Genomic DNA, 9,735 nt, shown 5'->3' with positions numbered 1-9,735 from the left:
TCCCACGGAATAGACACAGTTCCCCGGCCCCCCGCGGCCGGGCCCGGTGCCCCCGCGGCCCCCCGCGCCCAGCCGAGCCCCCGCCCGGGCCTGGCTCTTCCCGGCACCGGCCCCTTGCACACCGGGGCCGCGGGGCCCAGGCCCCGGCGGGCTCGGGTCACACGCGGCCCCACGACGCCCCGGGAGGGAGACGAGGCTCTCGGGGGGGGGGGGGGCGGGCGGGGGGAGGGCACCCGCCCCCGCGCCCCTCCCGCCTCCCAGGCCGGGCCTCCTCCGAGGGTGCGCGGTGGAGGTGTCCCCCGGGACTTGGTTGCGTCACCATGCGGGGGGGGGGGGCCGGCCCTCCGGGGTCCCGGTCTTCCCCCCCCCCCCCCCCCCGCTGCGCACCGGGCTGCCCGGCCTGGGCCCCGCAGGCCCCGCCCCGCGCCGTCTCCATCCCCCGAGACCCGGGGCGGCCCCGCCGGTCCCCCCCCCCCCGCCCCCCGCCCGCGCCCCGCCCGCAGGGCCCACGGCGCGGGCCTCCATCAGCCTCCCGGGGAGCACCGGGTGAGCCCGTGAGGAGGGAGCGCCCCGGCGCCCAGCGGCGGGCTGACTCCCCGGAGGAGACGCCGCCCGCCTGCTCCCTCCCCTGAGGTAAACGACGCGCTCAGCCTGTGATCAAAATGCATAATGAACGACCACGAGGAAAAGGCTTGGCGCTTGTCCGTGGACACAGGGTGGGTCCTGAAATCCCAGCAGCTTCCCTGATGGGCAGGGCCTGCGGGCCCGCCCCCCGCCCCCGCCCCCCGCCCCCCCCCCCCCCCCCCCCCCCCCCCCCCCCCCCCCCCCCCCCCCCCCCCCGCTCGTTCTCCTCTGGTGGCAGGAGTTGAAGCTGGTGGCAGCCGGCACTGGAGGGTTGGCTATCGGAGGGAGAGGGTGAGTGTGTGGGTGTGAGGAGGAGTGGGTGGGTGTGAGGAGTGGTGGGTGGGTGTGAGGAGGGGTGAGTGTGTGGGTGTGAGGAGGGGGTGGGTGGGTGTGAGGAGGGGTGTGTGGTTGTGAGGAGCAGGTGAGTGAGTGGGTGTGAGGAGTGGTGGGTGGGTGTGAGGAGGGGTGAGTGGGTGTGAGGAGGGGTGAGTGGGTGGGTGTGAGGGGGAGGAGGAGTGGGTGGTTGTGAGCAGGGGTGGGTGGGTGTGAGGAGCAGGTGAGTGAGTGGGTGTGAGCAGAGGTGAGCAGGTGGGTGTGAGGAGGGGTATGTGGGTGTGAGGAGGGGTGTGTGGGTGGGTGTGAGGAGGGGGTGGGTGGGTGTGAGGAGGGGTGAGCGGGTGTGAGGAGGGGTGTGTGGGTGGGTGTGAGGAGGGGGTGGGTGGGTGAGGAGGGGTGAGTGGGTGGGTGTGAGGAGGGGTGAGCGGGTGTGAGGAGGGGTGAGTGGGTGGGTGTGAGGAGGGGTGAGTGGGTGGGTGTGAGGAGGGGTGAGCGGGTGTGAGGAGGGGTGAGTGGGTGTGTGTGAGGAGGGGTGTGTGGGTGGGTGTGAGGGGGAGGAGGGGTGGGTGGGTTTGAGGAGGGGTGGGTGGGTGGGTGTGAGCAGGGGTGGGTGGGTGTGAGGAGGGGTGAGTGGGTGGGTGTGAGGAGGGGTGAGCGGGTGTGAGGAGGGGTGAGCGGGTGTGAGGAGGGGTGTGTGGGTGGGTGTGAGGAGGGGGGTGGGTGGGTGAGGAGGGGTGAGTGGGTGGGTGTGAGCAGGGGTGGGTGGGTGTGAGGAGGGGTGAGTGGGTGGGTGTGAGGAGGGGTGGGTGGGTGTGAGGAGGGGGTGAGTGGGTGGGTGTGAGGAGGGGTGAGTGGGTGGGTGTGAGGGGGAGGAGGGGTGGGTGGGTGTGAGGAGGGGTGGGTGGGTGGGTGTGAGCAGGGGTGGGTGGGTGTGAGGAGGGGTGAGTGGGTGGGGTGTGAGCAGGGGTGGGTGGGTGTGAGGAGGGGTGAGTGGGTGGGTGTGAGGAGGGGTGTGTGGGTGGGTGTGAGGGGGAGAGGGGTGGGTGGGTTTGAGGAGGGGTGGGTGGGTGGGTGTGAGCAGGGGTGGGTGGGTGTGAGGAGGGAGTGAGTGTGTGGGTGTGAGGAGGGGTGAGTGGGTGTGAGGAGGGGTGGGTGGGTGGGTGTGAGCAGGGGTGAGTGGGTGGGTGTGAGGAGCAGGTGAGTGGGGGTGGGTGTGAGGGAGGAGGAGTGGGTGGGTGTGAGCAGGGGTGGGTGGGTGGGTGTGAGGGGCAGGGGTGGGTGGGTGTGAAGAGCAGGTGAGTGGGTGGTTGGGAGCAGGGGTGGGTGGGTGTGAGGAGGGGTGAGTGGGTGGGTGTGAGGAGCAGGGGTGGGAGGGTGTGAGGAGGGGTGGGTGGGTGTGAGGAGCAGGTGAGTGGGTGGGTGTGAGCAGGGGTGGGTGGGTGTGAGGAGCAGGGGTGGGTGGGTGTGAGCAGGGGTGGGTGGGTGTGAGGAGGAGGAGGAGTGGGTGGTTGTGAGCAGGGGTGGGTGGGTGTGAGCAGGGGTGGGTGGGTGTGAGGAGCAGGGGTGGGTGGGTGTGAGGAGGGGTGGGTGGGTGTGAGGAGGGGTGAGTGGGTGGGTGTGAGGAGCAGGGGTGGGTGGGTGTGAGGAGGGGTGGGTGGGTGTGAGGAGGAGGAGGAGTGGGTGGTTGTGAGCAGGGGTGGGTGGGTGTGAGCAGGGGTGGGTGGGTGTGAGGAGGAGGAGGGGTGAGTGCACCGGGTGAGCTGCGGGACGAGCGGTGGGTCGCAGGGCCTGGGTCTGGAGTGCCGGCCCCGCCTGGGGGCTGAGGTCCCCCCCCACACTGGCCAGCTGCCGCCGCCTCTCAGCCAGGCCCAGAGCAGGGCCAGGGGCGGGGACAGGTTAGCGCGCAGGACACAGGAGGTGGATGGACGGGGCAGCGTTCGAGGCCCCGTGTCCCGCTCGGGCCTTGGACTCCGCTCCCCCAGGGCAGAGGCAGAGTTCACTGGGTGGGATGGGGGGGTTGGGACCCCCCCTTCCCGGCCTCAGATCGCAGGGGTGGGAGCACAGGGCGGGGCCTTGGGTCAGAGCTGCCTCTGAGCCCGTGTGCGCACGGGGTCATGCCCAGGGGCGTGGATCAGCACTATGCCCCAGCCTCCTGCGCCCTTGTCCTACTCTGCTCCCCACCCCGAGCCCTACACACCCACCTGCACCCACAGCGCTGGGGACAGAAGGGGGGTCAGGGGCGGCACCAGGCTGGGTCGGCTTCCCCGAGGGCAGCAAGCGTGGGCGTCCTGCAAGGGGAGGACGGCAGGCAGGACCCACCCTTCCCTGCACAGGACACGGGTATGGCCTTGGGAGTGAGTGGCAGGGCCCTGGTCCCGGGAGGCCCCAGCATGGGCATCCGTGGGCATCCATGGGCGTCGCAGTTCCTGGTGGTGACATTTTGTGTGTCCTAGAAGAACCCTCCGCCGCAGGGACGGGGTTTCCTGAAACTGTTACCCAGGGAGAGCTGTGCAGATATTATCTAAGGTAGAAAAAATCTCAGCCTTAAGAAGGCTGGCCGCACCTCTTTCTAGAATTTGCCATTGACGCAAGTTCCCCGCAACGGCTGAGCTATTTCTGCTGATCCTGGTGATAGTCAGCGGGCTGAGGCGAGAAGCCACAGGCTGGCCAGTGCCACCTCTGTCGCGTGAACGCGGTGGGTCCCAGCGCGGTTGGGCAGCTCATCCAAAGTTCCCGGATCTCAGACAAAGCAGAGCAGAACGTGTTCATGTTCTGGCGGGAAAGCAGATGTAAGGAGAGAGAGAGGGGAGCCAAGAGAAGAGCCCGCCTGGCCAGGTGTGAACTCAGACAACTACGCTGCTCACGCCACGGCTGGACGTGCAGGGGAGGGGAGATGCCCAGGGGAGGGCCAGGAGTCGGGCCCGTGAACGCATGTCCTGGGCACAGCGGCTCTCCTCAGGGAGAGGCCCACCACCCTCGGGGTGGGCCCCGCCACCTGCTGTTTACTAGGTAACTGTCACATAGGATTGGAAGTTTGTTAACACGTGGATTCTCCAGAGCCCGGAAAGTCTTGGCCACGTTTTAAGACAAATGTTAACCTTAGAACTCTAAAAGGAAAGACATCAAGATAATCCATGTGGGGGCTGGGGATATGGCCTAGTGGCTAGAGTGCCTGCCTCGGATACACGAGGCCCTAGGTTCGATTCCCCAGCACCACATATACAGAAAACGGCCAGAAGCGGCGCTGTGGCTCAAGGGGCGGAGTGCTAGCCTTGAGCGGGAAGAAGCCAGGGATGGTGCTCAGGCCCTGAGTCCAAGGCCCAGGACTGGCCAAAAAAAAAAAAGATAATCCATGTGCAGCATTTCTGTCCCCAACCCCTCCCCCAAGAAAAAGAGAGAGAAATGATTCACCACAGAACTAATTGGCCTGGGGAAGACCATTCTTTCCCTAAAACACAGCTACCTCAAACCAGAAAGGAGAGGGCAGATCCGGTCCAAGGAAAGCCAGAAAGCAGAGGCAGATCCGGTCCAAGGAAAGCCAGAAAGCAGAGGCAGATCCGGTCCAAGGAAAGCCAGAAAGGAGAGGGCAGATGCGGTCCAAGGAAAGCCAGAAAGGAGAGGGCAGATGCGGTCCAAGGAAAGCAGACAGCGCCATGAGAAGGGCGACTGGGGCCAAGCTAAGTGCATGCGTGTCTGGGGCCTGTGTGGGATGGCAGGAACAGGAAGGAGAGCCGGTTCCATGGCCACCAGCCCCCCGTGGGGTGGAGCAGGTGGTTGTGTGAGTGTCCTGAGCTGCAGTGAAGGTGACCACAGCTGTGGGGACATGTGACCACAGAGTGCAGGGACACGTGACCACAGAGTGCAGGGACACGTGACCCCAGCTGCAGGAACACGTGACCCCAGCTGCAGGGACATGTGACCCCAGCTGCAGGGACACGCGACCCCAGAGTGCAGGACACGCGACCCCAGAGTGCAGGGACACGTGACCCAGCTGCAGGGACACGTGACCCCAGCTGCAGGACACGCGACCCCAGAGTGCAGGGACACGCGACCCCAGAGTGCAGGGACACGTGACCCCAGCTGCAGGGACACGTGACCACAGCTGCAGGGACACGTGACCACAGCTGCAGGGACACGTGACCACAGCTGCAGGGACACGCGACCCCAGAGTGCAGGGACACGTGACCCCAGCTGCAGGGACACATGACCCCAGAGTGCAGGGACACGTGACCCCAGAGTGCAGGGACACGTGACCCCAGCTGCAGGGACACGCGACCCCAGAGTGCAGGGACACGCGACCCCAGAGTGCAGGGACATGTGACCCCAGCTGCAGGGACACGTGACCCCAGCTGCAGGGACACGCGACCCCAGAGTGCAGGGACACGCGACCCCAGAGTGCAGGGACACGTGACCCCAGCTGCAGGGGACACGTGACCACAGCTGCAGGGACACGTGACCACAGCTGCAGGGACACGTGACCACAGCTGCAGGGACACGCGACCCCAGAGTGCAGGGACACGTGACCCCAGCTGCAGGGACACATGACCCCAGAGTGCAGGGACACGTGACCCCAGAGTGCAGGGACACGTGACCCCAGCTGCAGGGACACGCGACCCCAGAGTGCAGGGACACGTGACCCCAGAGTGCAGGGACACGTGACCCCAGCTGCAGGGACACGCGACCCCAGCTGCAGGGACACGTGACCACAGCTGCAGGGACACGTGACCCCAGAGTGCAGGGACACGTGACCCCAGGTTTTAGTTAGTCTCCTCACAGTCCTGAACTAGACACGGTGCCCGACTCCAGGTGTGCAGGGTGCTGCTCGGCCCCCAGGACCCCCAGGGCCTCTCCCTGACCCTGCAGGAAGGAGGAGACCCCAGGAGCCCCACGGCCAACTACTGCTGCAGTCCAGTCTCTGCCTCTAAGTCATGTGGCCTTTTTCTGCATCAGCAACAAAATAACAATTATTATACTATAATAATATAGTATAATAACAGTAATTAGCTCTGTGCCTTCCAGCCCATGCTTGTCTCAGCCTAAACTGGCTTTAAACAAGAAAGGGCTAAATTTCCAAGAATCCACAAATGTCCTACCAAGTGGCTTACAAAACTTTTAACAGGCCGGGCACTGGCGGCTCAGGCTGTAATCCCAGACATTCAGGAAGCTGAGATCTGAGGAAATCAGTGTGAAGCCCACCTGGGCCAACAGCCGGGGCTGGAAGTGTGGCTCAGGTGGGCCAGCTGTGAGTAGGAAAAGCCTGAGCCCCGATTCAAGCCCCATTACTGGGGGCGGCTGGGGGAGGGAAGGAAAGAAAGAAAATTCTGTGTCGGGTGACACTGTTCCTTAAGAAGCAGCAAGGCACAGCCCGGGCTGCCCTAGAACTTGTGATCTTCCTACCTTCACGCGAAGAACACCGGGAACGGGCGTGCCCCAGACCCCGCGTGCGTGTGTAGCGTCAGCACCAGGGCTGAACCCGAGCCCGTCCTCCGGCCGGCTGGGTGCTGGTCGATAGGAGACGGAGTCTCACGGACTCTTCCGCGCGAGCCGGCTTCCGATCGTGACCCCTGTGCGCTCACCTCCTGAACAGCTAGCACGACACACGCGAACCGCCAGTGCCGTCGGCTCAGGCGACACCGCTCACCAAGTACAGAGCGGGGAAACTGAGGCCCGGGGTCGGGCCAGGGCGTCCCAGGCTCAGCGGGTCCACGAGGAGGGTGCTGCCCCTAGGCTGCCCGACCTTGGAATGGCCGGGCGGCTCAGAGCAGCCTCGACCGCAGCCCGGAGGCCTCTGGCCAACGGGAGACCTTCCCCGCAGGTGGCGTCCGGGAACAGACGGTGAGGACCCGGCCTGAGCCTCCGGCACCATGACTGGCCGCCCAGTGGCCCCTGACGCAGCTCCCTGGGTGCTTGGGGGCTCCTGCTGCTGGCCGGCTCCCTGAACGCTCAGAATGGAAGTAAGCCTGGGGTCCCCCCCGTCCGCGGCGGGAGGGGCGGGAGGGGGAAGACGGGACGGAAGGGCAGACCGCGGGCAGGCACAGAGGGACTGCAGCTGGCAGGCGATGGCTCTGACCCCGCCACGGCTCTGACCCCGCCATCCCGGGCCCTGCGGGGGGCGTGAGCTTGGCGCTCCCGGGTGGCGATGCGACGCCCTGTCACGGCACCGGTCATCTGCGGAGAAGACGCGTGCCTGTGGCGGGAGGCCTGGGCTCTGTGGGGAGCCTTTGCTCGCACGGCTGTAGACCTGCCCGCCTGCTCTGCCCAGGCCAGGCCTTGTCCGCCGGCCTCAGCATCCCCTGGGCGGGGGCCAGCCTGGCGCAGGTCCAGCAGGACCAGGCTCCGTAGTGAACAAGGAACTCCCGGCACAGCCCCCGGAGGCGGCCCTGAGGGGCTGGGGGGCGGGTGCCCTGGTCACTGAGTGTCCACAGCCCCCCGAGGCGGCCCTGAGGGGCTGGGGGGCGGGTGCCCTGGTCACCGAGTGTCCACAGCCCCCCGAGGCGGCCCTGAGGGGCTGGGGGGCAGTGCCCTGGTCACTGTGTGTCCACAGCCCCCCGAGGTGGCCCTGAGGGGCTGGGGGGCAGTGCCCTGGTCACTGTGTGTCCACAGCCCCCCGAGGCGGCCCTGAGGGGCTGGGAGGGGGGTGCCCTGGCCACCGCGTGTCCACAGTCCCCCAAGGCGGCCCTGAGGGGCTGGGGGTGCCCTGGTGACATGGTGTCCACAGCCCCCCGAGGCGGCCCTGAGGGGCTGGGGCAGTGCCCTGGCCACCACGTGTCCACAGCCCCCCGAGGCGGCCCTGAGGGGCTGGGGGTGCCCTGGTGACATCGTGTCCACAGCCCCCCGAGGCGGCCCTGAGGGGCTGGGAGGGGGGTGCCCTGGTGACATCGTGTCCACAGCCCCCCGAGGCGGCCCTGAGGGGCTGGGGGGCAGTGCCCTGGCCACCACGTGTCCACAGCCCCCCGGAGGCGGCCCTGAGGGGCTGGGGGGGTGCCCTGGCCACCACGTGTCCACAGCGGCAGTGGGACATTGGGGTGAGAACCTCACCATGCGCGGCTGGGTGTGGCCCCCAGGGCCGTGGGAGCGCATGTGGGTGTCACCCGGCCTGGCTTGATCCCCGGCGTGCAGGACCCCGTCCCTTGCGCACACGTGTCCTCTGCACACCGTCCGTGGTGCGGGGCCCTGCTGCTGACGGCTGCACGGAGCTCAGGGCGTCACTGGGAGTCCCTGACACGGGACAGCAGCCAGCCACGCCCCACGGCCTGCCCCCCTGTGACCCCCCCCAGGCTGCGACCACCCCCGCCTGCACCGAGGGCGTGGTCTCCGTGTCCCGGGGCCAGCGCGCCGTGATGACCTGCAACATCTCCAACCCCTTCACCCACATCACCATCCAGCTGAGCCTCCACGGCGTGAACAGGACCGTCTTCAGCGAGGACCACCCCCGGACACTTCTCTCGGGGCGAGTGGCAGCTCCAGGTCCAGGGGGGCCAGGCCCAGCTGGTGATCAGAGCTGCCCAGGACAGCCACGCGGGGCTGTACTCCTGGCATTTGTATGGACACCAGAAAAATTACAGGGTCGTCATCCTTCATGTTTCAGGTGAGGTGGAGGCTGGGGGGAGGGGGCTGGGGGGAGGGGACTGGGGGGTGGGGACTGGAGGAGGGGCTGGGGGAGGGGGCTGGGGGGAGGCTGGGGGACTCACTCTGGCTTGTGGAGAGGTGTGGGACCCCTGGGCCCATTCCCCCCCGGGAGGCACAGTCTCCGGGCGGGGGACAGTGACTCCGCCCTGGGCCCCTCCCGGCTGAGGCCTGCTGCCCACTGCCGCCCTTTGCTTCATGAAAACCCCCACCCCTCGCCATGGGGTTCAGTCCCTCCCTGGAGCCAGAGCAGACAGAGCCCCAAACCAGCTCCTGGGGCCAGGAACCCCAGCGGGGGAGCCACCGAGGCCAGCAGGGGCCGGTCCTCTGCGGGAGGGGGGTGCGAGCTGCCCGGGGCCCTCCGCCCACGCCTGGCCACTTGGCACCTCACCCCTCCCCTTCCCAGCCCCGGGGCATCGGTGTCTGGGGGGGGGGGGCGGGATGGAGGGGGTCGGGGAGGGGCGACCCGAGTTGTGAACCTGTGAGCCTCCCGGCGCCCGCGGCCCTGGGCCATTCCCAATTCCCCTCCAGGCACGAAAATGAAGCGTCCGCGGGGCCAGTTGAGGCCATGGACCCTGGTGGGGGTCATGGTCGCCGTCCTCCTGTCGGTGCTGGTGGCGGGAACCCTGGCCGGGACCGTTTATAAACGCGTGAGCAGGTGAGGCACCGCCGTCGGTACGGGGAGACCCGCGCCTCCTCCGCGCTCCGGGGCCCTGGGCTGCTGCACCCCAGGCCACACTGGGGCCCCAGCAGCTGTGGCCGACACCCGGATGCGGACCGAGGCGGACCTGGGTCGCTCTGTCCCCAGGATTCCCGCGGGCGTCTTCGGGCCTCGGCTGTTCTCCTGGGAATTGGTGTGGGGACAACACCTGTGGCTTCTGACCTGGGCCCTGGCGGAGGGCACCCTGGGCGGGGCGAGGGGGGGGGACGGAAGGGGGGGAAGAACTCCCACTAGCTCAGAACCAAGGCGGGGCAGGGGAGGGGACAAGTGTGAGCAAGACCGGGGTGCGGGGCCAGCGGCCTCAGCCCAGAGCTGGCGGCCCGGGCTTCCTCTATGGAGTTTGGTCCTGAGCTGGGTCCTCCCCCGCCACCCCCGCCCCCAGGAGAGCTGGGCGGCCCGGGCTTCCTCTATGGAGTTTGGTCCTGAGC

The 9,735-nt window shown here is 67.7% G+C and overlaps 1 pseudogene; it reads left to right on the top strand.

Moving 5' to 3' along the window:
* The first annotated feature begins 869 nt into the window (after positions 1-869).
* Positions 870-9,735, top strand: part of LOC125366334 — a 13,258-nt pseudogene continuing 4,392 nt past the window's right edge.

This window comes from Perognathus longimembris, chromosome 17 (assembly GCF_023159225.1).
Source record: "Perognathus longimembris pacificus isolate PPM17 chromosome 17, ASM2315922v1, whole genome shotgun sequence".
NCBI classification, from domain to species: Eukaryota; Metazoa; Chordata; class Mammalia; order Rodentia; family Heteromyidae; genus Perognathus; species Perognathus longimembris.
This window is presented reverse-complemented; position numbering and strand designations above follow the sequence as displayed.